This window comes from Mauremys reevesii, linkage group 2 (assembly GCF_016161935.1).
Source record: "Mauremys reevesii isolate NIE-2019 linkage group 2, ASM1616193v1, whole genome shotgun sequence".
NCBI classification, from domain to species: Eukaryota; Metazoa; Chordata; order Testudines; family Geoemydidae; genus Mauremys; species Mauremys reevesii.
The window spans coordinates 179,060,405-179,075,019 of NC_052624.1; the positions used below are offsets into that span (position 1 = coordinate 179,060,405).

General features: G+C 41.2%; 1 long non-coding RNA gene across 4 annotated transcripts in view; it reads left to right on the forward strand.

Annotated features, from left to right (window-relative positions):
- Window positions 1–14,615, forward strand: part of LOC120396817 — a 95,146-nt gene that overhangs the window by 22,377 nt on the left and 58,154 nt on the right. For all 4 annotated transcript variants that reach the window (XR_005593407.1, XR_005593410.1, XR_005593408.1 and 1 more), the window contains exon 3: window positions 5,550–5,692. This is a non-coding gene — a long non-coding RNA (uncharacterized LOC120396817). The remainder of the gene's footprint in view (window positions 1–5,549; window positions 5,693–14,615) is intronic.

Here is a 14,615-nt window from a genome sequence, read left to right on the forward strand (position 1 = left end):
TCCTCTTCTGCCATTGATGACTTTTCTGGTGCTTGTTGCTTCTTCATCTTTCTTTCTGGGTCAGACACTTTCCCACTTATCCTCTCTCTTTTCGTTGATATATGTCATGGACTGAGAAGCATCAGTTGCCACTATGTCCCTGTTCAAGACCTTCCTAAAGCTACTGCTGCCAAATATACTGGATGTCTTCTTTCTCACAGTGCTCCATTCTCATCCTTGTCATTCATGGGTAACAGTTCAATGATCTTTCCCCTTCTCTGTCCACTGAGCTCATTTAAAATCCAAACAGTTTCTGGCTGTCAGCTCTCTTATTCAGGACTTCTCCTCTGTTTACTCAGCTTCTCTCCTCAAAATCTTCCATGTCACCTCTCATCTTTGGAGTTGTGAGTGCGTTTCCTTAAGCTTTTATTTTTATTTTTTTTGCATCACACTTTTTCTGTTCTCATCCACAGTTTCTAGTCTCCAGTTTGCAGGTCTCCACTGAGGGGAAGGATTCCCAATTTATAGTACCATAACAGTGTTATCTTATGTTTATTCATGTTTTAAGTGATTAAACCTTTCTCAGGGTTGGTATGGCCTTGATCTTTGGTACTGGACCTCAAGCCATAACTCCAAGTTCTAGTTCATTGCTATATGATCCATCTATTGATGCTATGCACTAGCTTTTCATTGTTTTGCCCTATTGTATGAATGTGAGTTTTGATCACAAATGTAAATAAGTTTGGTCAAGGCAGAAATGGTCTGAAATATGAATTTGAATTTCCCCTAAATTCAGGTGGTTTGCAGCAAGGTTTCAGAGTTCCCCTTTACAGACACAGGGGCTAGCCACAAATGTTGGATTCAGATGCGGACTTTTACATAGTTCTTAGTGGGGATCACATAATGAGTTTTAGTTCAGACTAAACTATTTTTTAATCTAGACCAAAATTTTTAACTGGAGTGCTATTTAATTAATATTTAGGCACCTAAATAAAAGTGGCTCAATTTTCAGAGGTTCCAAGTGACTTGGGTTGTGATTTGGGCACTTTCCATTGAACCTTATGAGTGTTCTTTACATCTAGTTCATGAGAACTTGGAGTATTTTGCCAGCCATGTAATAATGTACCTTTTAAAATATAGGATGCACATCCCAAAACTTAACTAGGGGGAGCTTTGTTTTATACATGGAACAAATCAGAGATTGCCGAATCAACAAATTGGGGACAACAAACGCTTAAGTGAATATTGATATTTGCATCAGAAATGCATGTGCACTTCTCTAGTCGGGGAACAGAAACAATATACCAGGAGACTATGACCAGTTACAACTAGATGACAAATGTGTAGAATGTTCACTTTTAATTCAGAGTAAAATTTTTTGAAAAGATCTTAATCAAATAACAATCAAATGTAGGAAACAGTAATCTAAATGAGTTGAAAGAGGATGAATTCATTGAATAAACTGTATCCTGTGAATTATTCACTCAGTTTTAATAATAATGTAATTGTTGTAATGCCTTTTGTGCCAAAATACTTTGTAAACTATATACACAAAAATCTCTGTATCCCTCACCGATTTGGAATTTGGTATGTGGATTTAATGGAATGTGTCATCACTACCAACAATTTAATATCAGATGTACCAGGAGCTAAGTACCCTCCTTGCTTAGTGGGGAGGGATAGCTCAGTGGTTTGAGTATTGGCCTGCTATATCCAGGGTTGTGAGTTCAATCCTTGAGGGGGCCACTTAGGGATCTGGGGCAAAAATCAGTACTTGGTCTTGCTAGTGAAGGCAGGGGGCTGGACTCAATGACCTTTCGAGGTCCCTCTAGGAGATTGGTATATCTCCAATTATTACCTGATGTGGGCCCTAAGAGAAGAAGCAGAATACCATATCCAGCTGAAACTGTGGTCGAAATTTAAATATCAACAAGTACTCAGGGACACATGAACAGATAATGAAAATTACCATATTGGTTGTAACTGCAGGAGGAATTTAGATCAGCAAAATGTACTTGACTTTGTTGCAGAATGATCAAGACACCAAGATTAACATCTGTACCAAATCACCATTACCTCCCCCGTATTATTATGTATTTCCCTTGGGTTGGGGTCCTCTCACCTAAATACTGATTAAATCTGGGAGGCAGTGTACCTAGTGGTTAGAGACCTGGGTTCTTTTCTCAGCTTGGCTGTTGTGTGAACTTAGGCAAGTCACATTGCTGCTCTGTGCCTCAGTTTTTCCATCTGTAAAGTGGAGCGAATGATACTAACCTCTTTCACGATGGAACAGCACTACATAAGAGCTATATATGATTATTAATCTGCTTTTGCTAAGCTTGTCAGATCTGATGAGATCACAGCCTGAGAGGATAGGTGGGGGTTGTATTTATTCACAGAAGAGGTGTAAAAATTAAAAAAAAAATGCAGTTAACTACAGTGTAACTTCTGGAAAACAGAATATATTTAAAGATGTTTAAATTACATTGCAGGAAGTGTTCTGTGTAAAGTTATGTAGGTTGATAACAAGGGACATGATGTTTGGAGTGGTTAGTGAGTACTTTCACTTCCTCTTGGTGAAATCATGTAATGAGATATACAGGAGGGCCTGGCAATTTGTTAATCACTTAAGTACCGTTCACATTTGTGTGAGCAGTGGAACAACATGTAGTATTTGTGGGTGATTAATGAGAAATTGTCATTTAAAATGAAGTCAGTACAGTTCCTTTGTAAATCTGTGTCAGTGTACTTTAAACTCACAGCCCACCCACAGCTGAATATTAGTAGAATTGCTCCTCAGATTAAGTCTATTTATTTATTTTGCCATTTTATTCATTTTAATGCCCATTTTAGAAGATGGAGTGTGAGAATTCACATTACACATTAACATTTATGTTAGTTTCTCGCACATGGCTCTTCAAAAGGTCATGGATACATGAAGCTATTTCAGACAGGTCAAACCACAGCTATTAGTCACAGAGCATTATTCACCCAAATGTGTATCTCTCTCTCTCTCCCTCCCTCCCCAATCCCCATCTTTGTACTTCAGGAAACTATTTGTGACTGGAAAACAGTAGCCAAAGGAAACATTTTTCTGATTGTTTAGTCTTCCATTGAAATGAGCTGGCATTTTAAATAACTCAAACCAACCTACATTTCCATGGGGTCTAGTGTATTGGCATAGTATCTGAGATGGAATGACCTGGCCTCGCTTGTGGTAGTTATTCAGTAGAACACAATGCAGGAGGAGACTCAGTAGTCTTGTCTGTCTGTCTGTGGGGTTTTTTCATATGTGGGGGTTGTGCTGTTCTTCTAGTTCCTAATGAGAGATCTTCCCAATACCTTTCCCACTTCAGCCAGCTGTAACTTTCCTGTTACGTGTTGCTAGTTTAATTGAAAGCCAGAATGTTTTTAGTGTCAGTTATTTGGCTCTTTCTCAAAAAATATTTTAATAGCAAGTTTTCTCAAGTGAAAAACTGTTTTGTGTAAATGTGTAAAAAAATAAAATAAATCCAGGATTCATTCCAGCATGGAAATGTCGTCATTTTTTAATGTGAAAAATATGCTTTTGCTAGTGAAAAACGGAGGTGGCAAATGTTGTTGTTAAATAGTTACACTGAGGTAGCTCCTAGAGGCCTGCCCTCAACCAGTGTGGGACCCATTGTATGTAGCATTGTTCAAATGTATACTGCATAACAATCCCTGTCCCAAAGAGTTTATAATTCAAATAAACAAAACATAACAAGTGGATGAGATCAACAAGGAGGCAGGGGTGAAAGAATACTTTTAATGTTTTAGAACATTAGTGGTGAACAATTCTTAGCCAATTAGTAGTAGTTATCACTTGCTAGGCCAACTGGCAAGAGCTGGTCTACAGGGGGAGTTATTCTGGAATAATCATTACTGATTAACTGCCAGAGTGCCTTATTCTGAATTAGTTTAGTCCCCTTCAAAAGCTTTACAATAATTTGGGGTTTGTCTACATGTGAAAATTAATCCAGAATAAGGTAGGGTGTGAATTTAAAGCAGATTAACTATTTCTGATGAACTTCATGTGTGGATACTCTTATTCCGGAAGAGGAGTCTCTTATTCTGAATATCTTAATTCAGTTCCAAAATCAGAATAAGAGTCTGGTTGTAGAGCCAGTGGCGAATTAGCCACTGAGCCAACGGGATCCCGGCCAATTGGGGGGCCCTAGAAAAATGGGCGCCCCTGCGCCGCGACCTGCTACGCCGACCCAGCACTCCTGCTGGGGAGCGAGGTCAGGGTGCAGGGGATTGCCCTTTGCCCCACTCTGCCCAGTGCTTCTGCCAGGGAGCAGGGGGAAGTGCCCACCCCTTGACCCCATTTCCCTGGCAGGGGCAAGGGGAGAAGAGGGAGGGGGAGCTGCAGGTGGAAAGGGTGGGGAGGGGACCCCCCACTTGCTCTGGCCCAGGGCCCCACAAACCCTAATCTGCCTCCGTGTAGAGCCCAACCCAGGGAGGAGAATGAGGTACCTGAACTACAATTCCAATGAGGCATCATGCTGTTTTCAGTGCAAAAGCATAGAATTGCACTCCTTGCCCACCCCTCTTCCTCATTCACTTTCCCCAGTGTGCTAGCTAAATGGTAGAGACCGGCCTGAGTCATCAACTTTCCTAAGGTTGGGGGTGTCTCGATTTCACGTTTTAGTTCAGGCTAATCTCTACTGAATTCCAGGCTGGGAAACTAATTTTGTTCTGCCTCCCTTTAAAAATAAAGCGAAGTAGTCTCCTGTAGTTCTCATTGAATTTGATAGTCTTCATTTCCTATCCGGAAAAGTTGTGTAGTGTTGTACACTCTTTGCTAAAGACTGCTCTGCCTTCCACCCCAGAGGGGGCTGCATTTCAGTGATAAAGTGATCTGTGCATATTTAGCCCTGATTCTGCAATCAGATCTTCATGGGTGACTGTTGTGCTCATGTGGAGCCTCGTCAAGTACAGTTGCAGGATTGGGGCCATTGTCAGTAACCAGTTCATAGTCTGACCACTTTGGGGTCTAATAACATGTACCGGTAGTAATGTTTCTTCATCTAAACTGATGGACTGGAGGAATTTCACTCAAAGTGTGTGCAAACCAAGGTTAAGTGTAGCCATGTTAATCACACATCGTTCGCACCCTAGTCAGGCAGCTCTCTGCTTAAGGGAAAGGAAATGGGAAACTTTCCCCCTTGCAATAACATAGGCCAAAAAACACCTGTTGGAAGAGTGCATTCCTCACCCCAACTACCTCCACCATGGCAGAACAATTCAAGAGCTCTTTTGTCCCAGCTGGAAAATAGAGTAACTTACTAGCAGGACCTCACGGAAAACCAGATGCGGCATCTGAGCTGAGCTTTCCCTCAGCAAATAAATTATAGTAGTAATAATAAAAGAAAAATGTGAGTGTTTTTAAACAGGCTTTTCTGGCTGTAAGGGGGGAGAGTCAGTGTTATGAAATCCAGGTGCTCTTCTGTGCCCAAGAAATACGCTGCTCTCTGTGAACTTTATTTTTCCTTCTCACTTGACTGAACTCCAGCTTTCACCCACTGCTCTCCTTTTTCATGCTTCAGGTTCAGCGTTGACTGAGCTCTCAGCAGTAGGCCTCCCCTTCCTCAGATGAAAGGACAAATCAGAAGGTACCTATTACATGTCTGGGAGGAAAGAAACAAAGGCCCATGACGCTGATACCCCTCCACTCACTTGGATTTTAATGGTAGGTTTACTTTCCTCATGAAAGCAGAATGAAAGGGAAAACCAAAACGGAAACGACTGGGGTGTGAGTGGTGGTGGCAATGGGGAAACGACAGCTGTTGTATTCATGGTTAATCAGGTGTGTCTGTCTTTGTGTAGCATCTGTCTGCTACTGTTATGGTTCCACATGTGAAAAGGAGTGGGATGGGAAGAGGCATTTATGTTCAAAGCCCTCAGTACTGACCTCTGTCTCTGTCTCCTCAGGATAGGAGAGCTTGTCTATTTAACTTGCCCCATTATAGGAAATTGTAATTATACTCTGTTAGCCCACCCTAACCATCTTTAGCTGACACTGTTCATATTGCCATAAATCTGACAACTGAATGCCTATTGCCTTTTTGTTTCTAAAATGCCACTTATTTATTTTTTCATTGGGTTTTTGCCTGAGTAAAGACAGAATAAAAACAAATTAAGGACCTTAGGGCATGGTTTATAAACTTTAAAGAACCCAATTTCATCCTTAAAGTCACTTTAGATTATTGAGGTTACCCCCAAAGAGAATCAATGGGACCCCATATGTGAGGGTACCTTACATTTTTTGAGAACTTATTTTGAGAGTTCCCCCATTCTGTTGTTCATGTTAACCCTTTTTCAAATCCCCCAGGGAAACGTCCTGTTGACCTAGTACAGTAATAAAGATGCCTTAGGAATAGAAAATGCTCTCTTCTTTTTCACTGTCCTTTGTAATAAATCTGTATGGTACATGTGTGCTGCATTTTAGCAGGTCAGGAGTTCATTTGCAGTAAGACCTCACATGTCTTTGAAAACATGGGTCTCCGTGGAGAATAGGAAATTTGCCTCCATCTTGGGGGAATTTTGCCTCCTGGCGTGGAATGTTTGACATGATCTCATTTTTTAATCAAAGGGGGCGGGGGTGGGTGAGCTTTGTTCTTGTTGCTGTTCCCTCCCCTGGCATTCTACACTGCCATTTAGTATATATGCAGGTTCAAGGATGACCTTGACACTCTGCTGGCTTGGTGGGAAAACAGATGTGTTGGCAGAATGATGCACTTGGCTTAGGAGAATGGAGAGGTTCTGCCTGCACTATTTTTGGAGCACTTCCTTACTTGCTAGTCCCCTAAGTGACATTAATGGCTGCCTAAGCATATGGGCAAAGGCGGGAGAATACAACTATGGCAGTGTGTGTATGTCTGTAGGGAACTGGATTAAAAGAGGAGGGTGAGATTGGAGAAAAGGCAGTTGAAAGTGGATGCTCAAGGCCTTGTGAATAAAAGGAAAATATTTTTATTAAAAAATGAAAATCCATTTTCATCCTGGTCCATGTGCATTTTTTGTATTGTTTCTAAAAGTATTAAAACACTTATCCAATAAAAAAATCACCAAAGGAGATAAAACAGTTTACTTAAAAAAGAGAGACATAGGTCACATGACTATATAATGCGCAAACCTACTGTATTTCATTCAGCAAAGACTGAGAAAACAACTGATAGGAAAATCAGACATATATGAAAGAGGAAGAGACAGGAGAAACATATGTGCTAAATTAACTGATTGCCTTCTCTCTGAAGTGTTAAATTGATCCAGTTGCTGCTGAGTGACTCCTTCAAATTAATAATCTCAAATTTGCCATTTCTGTAAATTTGCATTAGGGCCAGGGTGGTTTGGTGTCTAAATTTTTGTTTTCCCAAGGGATTAGGAGATTAACAACTCTAGCTGCAGCCAGGACTAATGTAGCCAGGGTCTATGCACACTTTTGATACATAGCTCTGCCAAAGCTCTTGAGTCCTGATTTGCGACATCTCATACTATTCTAGTTCTGGGCCGTAGGTCCCAAATGTGTCAAATTGCAGAGGACTGATTTTGTGATTTGAACCAAAGTTAATAGTCACAAGGAGCATGCCAAACTCCTTTCATTTGGGTATCCAGCAGATATGAACATAGGTAATAAAAGGTGAAGGGTCAGTGTATCAATTCTCCACCTAGGCTTCTTCAGCATTCACGACTTGTTTATGAGTGGCTGGTACTAATAGAAAATAGTTGTCCTTTACCTGTGGATATTATCCATAAAACAGTCATAGATGTAACAAGGAGCTGCCTTGTGATGCTGTTCTTAGAAGGTAATGTAGTATAGCAATAATCACTTCTGAGTAGTTATTGGTTAATTATTAGAGAATTTCTGCAGCTTATGAGTAAAGTCAGCACTTGGCTCAGGTGGTGTCCTTGACAATTTGATCAGGTGGTAGTTCAGGCACATCAGCCAGTCAGGACTTTCATTCTCTTGGCACAATGTTTCAGTGTCACTTCTGGAAATAGCACTTTTTTTTGATAGGGCATCCTGGACATATAGGTAAATAAATAAATGACTGTCTGGTACTGGCAATGTTTGGATTGTTTGTGAGAAAAACACACTGCTCTCTCCGCCTCCAGTTATATACAGATTTATATATCTGGGCTGCTTCAGAATGAGACAATAAGTTGAGAAATCAAAATATTAGGATTCATGAAACCATTATGCTGGTTTTGATAAGGGCATTTTGTCTTTTCCACTTTAATATGTCTGCCTTGTGACAGAAGGTCCTCCCCCTTCTCTCTCTCTCTCAGGCTGTAGTTAGTGTCCTTATACATTGCGGGTGTGTGACTAAAGACAGGCAGCCTGTAACAGGTATTTGGTAGAACCCTATTTCAGAGTCTTTATGTTGGCAGTTTTAAACTCATGCCGCCTGTTAGTAGGCAGCTATCTAGTTAAAGTAACAAATGTTTTACATTTTCATCACCCCTCTAATCCTAAAGGACCCTAAAGTACTGTCCTGAATATTCTCTATAGTTTGTAATCACTTCACCCAACAATGAAGCAGCAAAGAATCCTGTGGCACCTTATAGACTAACAGATGTTTTGCAGCATGAGCTTTCGTGGGTGAATACCCACTTCTTTGTGGTAGAATACAGTAGCTGCTTAATACAGCAAGCTGCTAGTGCACAATAACATTACATTACAGTTTTGAGAGGAAATGAAGAGTATCTAGTCCATTGAATCTGCAAGAGGGGGTTTAGGTGGGAAAAATATAATTATTCTAATATGAAATATAGCAGCTACCTAGAGAAGAGAGTGTGTCTCGCTGACAGAATGCTGAGGGGGAGGGGCTGAGGAGGCAAGGACCTGTTGACCATACAGGATGCATTCTTTATAAGTGTAAGGTAGTTTTCTGCAGTATTATTGCAAATTGTACCTACCTAGCTCACCTTTGGCACATTTGCCCATTAGATATGCAGTCCACTTGTTTTTTTTTAATCCAATTTTCTCACTTTATTCTTAACAAATCCTGATTTTAAGGAGACTGTTGGGTCTTAAATTGTTTTGAGGCAAGATCCTTAAAGGGATGACCTCTTGTGAATGGGAACTGGGGCGGAAATGGAACATACATACCCTGGCATAGGCACTGACTCCGTGGATGCTCTGGGGCTCAAGCACCCACAGAAAAAAACAGTGCTGCGGTGGCTGGTGGGAGATGCTGGGAAAGGGCAGAGAGCAGTGAGTGGATGGGAAGCCTGAGGGGAGGGGGTGGAGTGAGGGCAGGGCCTCAGGAGATGGGGTGGAGTGGGGGTTAGAAGAGGCGAAGTAAGGGCAGGGTCATGGAGAGGGGCAGGGCCTCGGGTAGAGCGGGGATGACGCACCCCCTGGGAAAAGTAAAAGTCAACGCCTGTGTACTCTGGAATGCCTTGTTGAAGTAGTTGTCTATTAGGCGCCACCTAGATGTTGAATGTTGGCTGTAGGAGCACAAAGGGAAAGCCATTTGACCAGGAGGTATGGCAGAAATATGGTACTGGATGTGACACACTCAAACACAGTTTTTAATATCTGCTTTCTTGGAATGTCTACAGTGGGGGTGATGTGGTAGTTATGTGCTTCTGCATCATTTGTGCATGGATGGGGCAAGGCTACTTTTCACAGAAGGGTTCTGATTCTGGGTTTGGGCAGATGGGCATCAAATTTGGAGTTCCCTTGCTGGCATGAGGCGGAGCAGCAGATTTGACACATGGGAGGATTAGTTAAAAACAAGAACCAACCTAAAGAGATTCTTTCTGCACCTGGAGTCATGCCATAGTCATTTAATACTGGAGAATCTGCCCTCTGGCCATGGAGGGAATTTTTTAGGTCTCTTGATCATAATAGCTGTGCTGGGAACAGTTCATGGCTATTAAATTATAAGTTTTATTTCCTTTTAATAAGAATGTCATTGGTTAAAAAAAAAAAAAGTTATGAGCTGTATGCCCTTTATTTGCTACTCCCCAAGAGGAAGACAGACATGAAGGAGGGAAATTTGGCGATAGTCAACTGCTGATAGAGCGAATTTCTTTTAGCAACATGGAAAAAATGTGTGAGCACAATATGAGCTATTGTAAAATTATCCCTTTTGCCACTGTGGGTCTCTTCAGGAATCAGACTCCAGGTAAAATCCTGCCTTGCATTCCAGGGACTGCTGATTTACTTTGTTTATTCTCTCCCCCTCTTTCCTGTTCCCCATAATAGCTCTTCCTCCTAGCCAGTCAGGTGGAATGTATTAACCTCCTCTGGGACTGTGTTGACCCTAGATGTTTTTTGGAAATCTCTCACCATTGCAGCTTCACTGGGGGTGTGTGGACTACTGTAGACAGGCTGGTCACCTATGGTTTTTACACTGTTGTCTAGACCCACTCTGATGTTTAAAATACTGGTGTTTGCTCCATGTCTATGCTAGGGATTCCTCCTGCTACTAATGGAGCTACATGGGTGGTAGTATGAGGGTGAGGGATTTCCCAAAGGAGTCAGTTGTATCTCTACTAAGGAGGGTTTTCTATAGCAGAGTTTTCTATAGCAGGGAATGGCTAACCCCTCTGGGAAAAAAAAGAACCTTTTGCCTATTTGATGTGTTTATATCATGACTTATAAAATGCATATTGCAGTAGAATCTCAATGCTTAGCTGCTAGATTTTAAAACATACATTAGGTGAATCTACTCACGTTGATGAAAACTACTGCCTCTGTGGTCAGAAATATTGGAAGCCATGTTGTCAGAAAAATGAAAATAAATTCAGATATTTATTAAATATTTATTAAATTCAGGTAATGCAAAGGGTCTCTACTCAAATCCATTTTCCACTTTGTTTTGCTGGCTGGGATTGGAACCAGAAATACAAAATTCCAGGAGGGAAGCTGCTTTCACATCACTTCTTGCCAAACTGGAACTAGAAACACTAGAGGTTTCATGAGAAAGGGCTTTCTCCTGAGAGTTCCAGTCCAGTTGTTCAAACGTGTGTGGTTCTCACAGTCTGAATCGCTTGGATAAGCATCTCATCTTTCTGATGCTTAACTGACCCCCAAATATGAACCTGTTGAAGGTGGCCCCTCACTTTTCCTCTGTGATCTTTACCTTTGCGCTCTATTTTATGCATGCCTTCCCAGGGCTGGATACTGAGCCTATCAACTCTGCTGTGTATCTTGGACTCAATTCTACTTCTAACAGAGGCAATTGCAAAACTCCCTTTGACCTCAGTGGGAGCAAGACTGGATCCTTCCTCTCTACAGACTCAGCTGACAATTTGTTTCAGGGCTGCTCCCAGGCTTGGGTTACTGCCTCAAACTTCTGTATGCTGAAGCCACATCACATCACCATGGTATGGAGCTGTGCTGCACTTGCCTTCCGCGGGCTCATGATGCAGATTTGTCAGTTGATATGAAAATGGCATTTCTCTTACTTCTGGCTAGACTGATGCAAATCATAGGCTGGAATTATCCCTCCCACTGCCTCATCAGATGGTTGAATCAGGTTAACGTGCCTGTTTGTAGGAACAGGTAAAAAGAGCAGGTGAAAAGCAAGAACAGAGTGCAAACCTATCTCTCTCTGTGTCAGACTTCGTGATTGTTGTGCTTTCTCAGATGAACTGTTTGATCCTGTGAATACGTTGTTTGCCTGTTTCTTCTGAGTATTTCTTTTCACAGGTGCTGAAGTACTCTTGTTCTGTTCCTCCTCATCTTTCAGACTTCAGTTGGTCTATGAAGTCTGGTATATGAGAAGGCTGCTTCAGAAAACCTGCAATATGGAATACATTTGCCCCCTTATCTTCTCTTTTAGGGAAATAAGTAATTGCATTCACTCAAGGGGCCAAATTCTTTTCTTTTCCTCTGGTGCAACCGCAGTGTCACTGAGAGGAGAATGTGTCCCAGGAGGAATAACTCTCTGCTTTGCCCTTCTCAAACCCAAAGTCTGCCTTTGTGCTCCAGCTTTCTGATTCAAAAAGGCATTTTTTTGGTTTCCAGCTCTGTGCCTGTGTAAAGGGTCAGTGCGCTAATAGGATACAGCACTGGGAGAGGACAAGGCTTTGGAGGGCTTTAGAGATTTGATTGACCGTGTGAAGGAGATCAGCAGCAACCGAAAAGGAGGGAGACGTTGGAAATGAAAGATTTTTTAAATCTTCCCATCCCATTGCTCCTAACCCCACATCTGCCAGCTGTTGATAAACTTGCTCATTGCCTACATAGAGCCTAACAAAATTGGATTTTAAAAAACTAGATCTATTTTTGTTTAGCCTCCCCTTGTTTTGTGTTGTTGAGTCAGGGTGTTTCTTGGGCATAACTTTATTGTAGGAGATGCTGGTAAATATATGCTTTATGCTTTGTTAATGGGGTAGCAGAGAACAAGCTAGCATTTTAAATGAAGTTACGATAATGCCGCTTAGAATGCAAGTGGCTTATATGAGTTATAAGGAGAGACTATGGAATTTAACCCTACTGTGGGATGTATTTAGAAAGGCTGGACAACTCCCTAAACTTGCAGGATTTTGGAAAATACTTCTTCCACATGGTGCCTAATCACAGGGGATATTGTACACCAACTTCAGAGCCCCTTTGATACTTGGGAATTGGGAAACTCTGACCACCAGTGCTAGGGTGAATGACATCAATGCTGTGGGAAACTAGAAGAGCTATTTTGGCTCTGGCATTGTAGCTCTATGTCTGGCTGAAAGCTGTGAGACACTGGAGCCTCGATCCAAACATAACTTGCACATCTGTAAAATGTATCCGTGATAGTTACATGGCTTCAAGCAGGAAACAACAAGTTCAGAAGTACATGGGCCATTATTTTTTTTCCTCCAGCAAGTCTGATGTTGCCTGTGGCTGCTTAATACCACACTCCTATGCAGGGGGAGGGGGCTTGGTAAAATCAGTTTCTTGTGTTATTATTATTTTTTTTTTTTACTGTGAAGTGCTGTTCATTGGGAAATATCTTATTGGAGTTATACATGTGGAAAACACACTGATCAGCAGCCAAATGATAATACCCGAAGAGACGTCTTTTAAATGCTTTTAAAACTTGCATTTTATCTTAAAATATAGGTGCTGACATAGGATCTGTACATAGTCTGTAATAATAATACTGTTATGGTGGGGATTGGGTGAAATCTCCTTGAAGTGAATGGGTGTAACAGCCGCTCTTTGTTCAGAATAAATTGTAAAAAGCAATTAAGTTTCTTTATGGAATGAGATAGCTGAAACAATGAATGTCACCACCCAAAACACAGGCCACATGAAATGTTGGTCAGGAATTCAAATATTTTGGCAGAAGGATTTCACTGTGGGGTGTGTAAAAACACTGGGAGTGTGGCCCTGAGAGAGTGAGAGAGAGATTTTGGGTAGAGTGCTGACTGAAAGAGGCTTGGAACAGAGAGGAAAGATACTGTCTTCTGTTGTTTGATTTCTACTGTGTTTAGGGACACATGACTTTATGTCTAGTCTTTGTAAATAAACAGGATTGCATCAAACAAATACCCAACTCCATCAATTTGTTCTCCAAATGGAAACAACCTGCTAGACCCCAAACATTGGCTAACTGCTCGGGTCAAAAAGATGTCTCAGTTCCACAAAAAGCAGTGGGGCTGGTGGGCTCAGGGCAGAGTGAAGGAAAGGGTGAATTCAAAGAGGATTTTTGGAGATTACATATGCTTCTGCCTGCCAATATGTCTCCTTCCCCCCCCCGCAAAAAGTTTAGTATTGGAGATCGACAGCTGGCCCAAGTGAAGTCCTGCTGGATATTTGTTATTGTTGGGGAAATTTCCTTATGAATCATCTGTGCATTTTAATTAAAACAGAGTGTCATGAGATATATCCAAAGCTAGTTTTGGAAAAGAGCGTATCTATACAGGAACAAACTGGACTGGGGATTGAGAGCATTGTTTTGAGCATGGACACATTATTCTTTGGAGTCTTTGTACAGCCCTAATCACTCTAACACTCCCTACTGAAATATCACATACTTGCCACAACTAGATTGAAGCCCATTGAATCTAAGCAGCTTGACTGGCAGTGCTTACGAATTCTGCTAGTGAGGTTGGCCACCAGTAGAAGTTATAAAGTCAGTCAGATTTTTGGCAATCTTTTTAAAGGCCACTGTCTTCCTGATGGACCTTTCAGATGTTTCCTAAAAATATATCCAGCATTATCAGAGGTAGTGCTGTGTACTGGACCTTGTCCATGACTCCTAAATAAAATACATCTGACATTTCTAAACCAAGCCACTATGGCTTTGCAAAAAGAATTAGTTTTCAAAAAATGAAATATTCTTCATTGCTCTTTTAGCTACATTGAGATTTGCCAAAAACGTAATTGATGCTTATGGAAACAAATTACACACAAAACTTAAAATTGGGAGGGAGATTGTAAAAAAAAATTAGGTCAATAAATGGGTTGCCTTAACAATGTGTAGCCACTTCATGTTTAATGTATATCCTTAAAGGGGCTTCCATTGTACCTTATTATGATTACTGAGATATTTTGATAGAAAGCAAGGAGGAGATGCAAATAGTAAGAAGGGGGAATCTGTGTTGCATGGTTTGCTGGCCCAAGCCTCTAATATAATCAGTGTGATTGTTTTCTATGACAGGGCCATTTT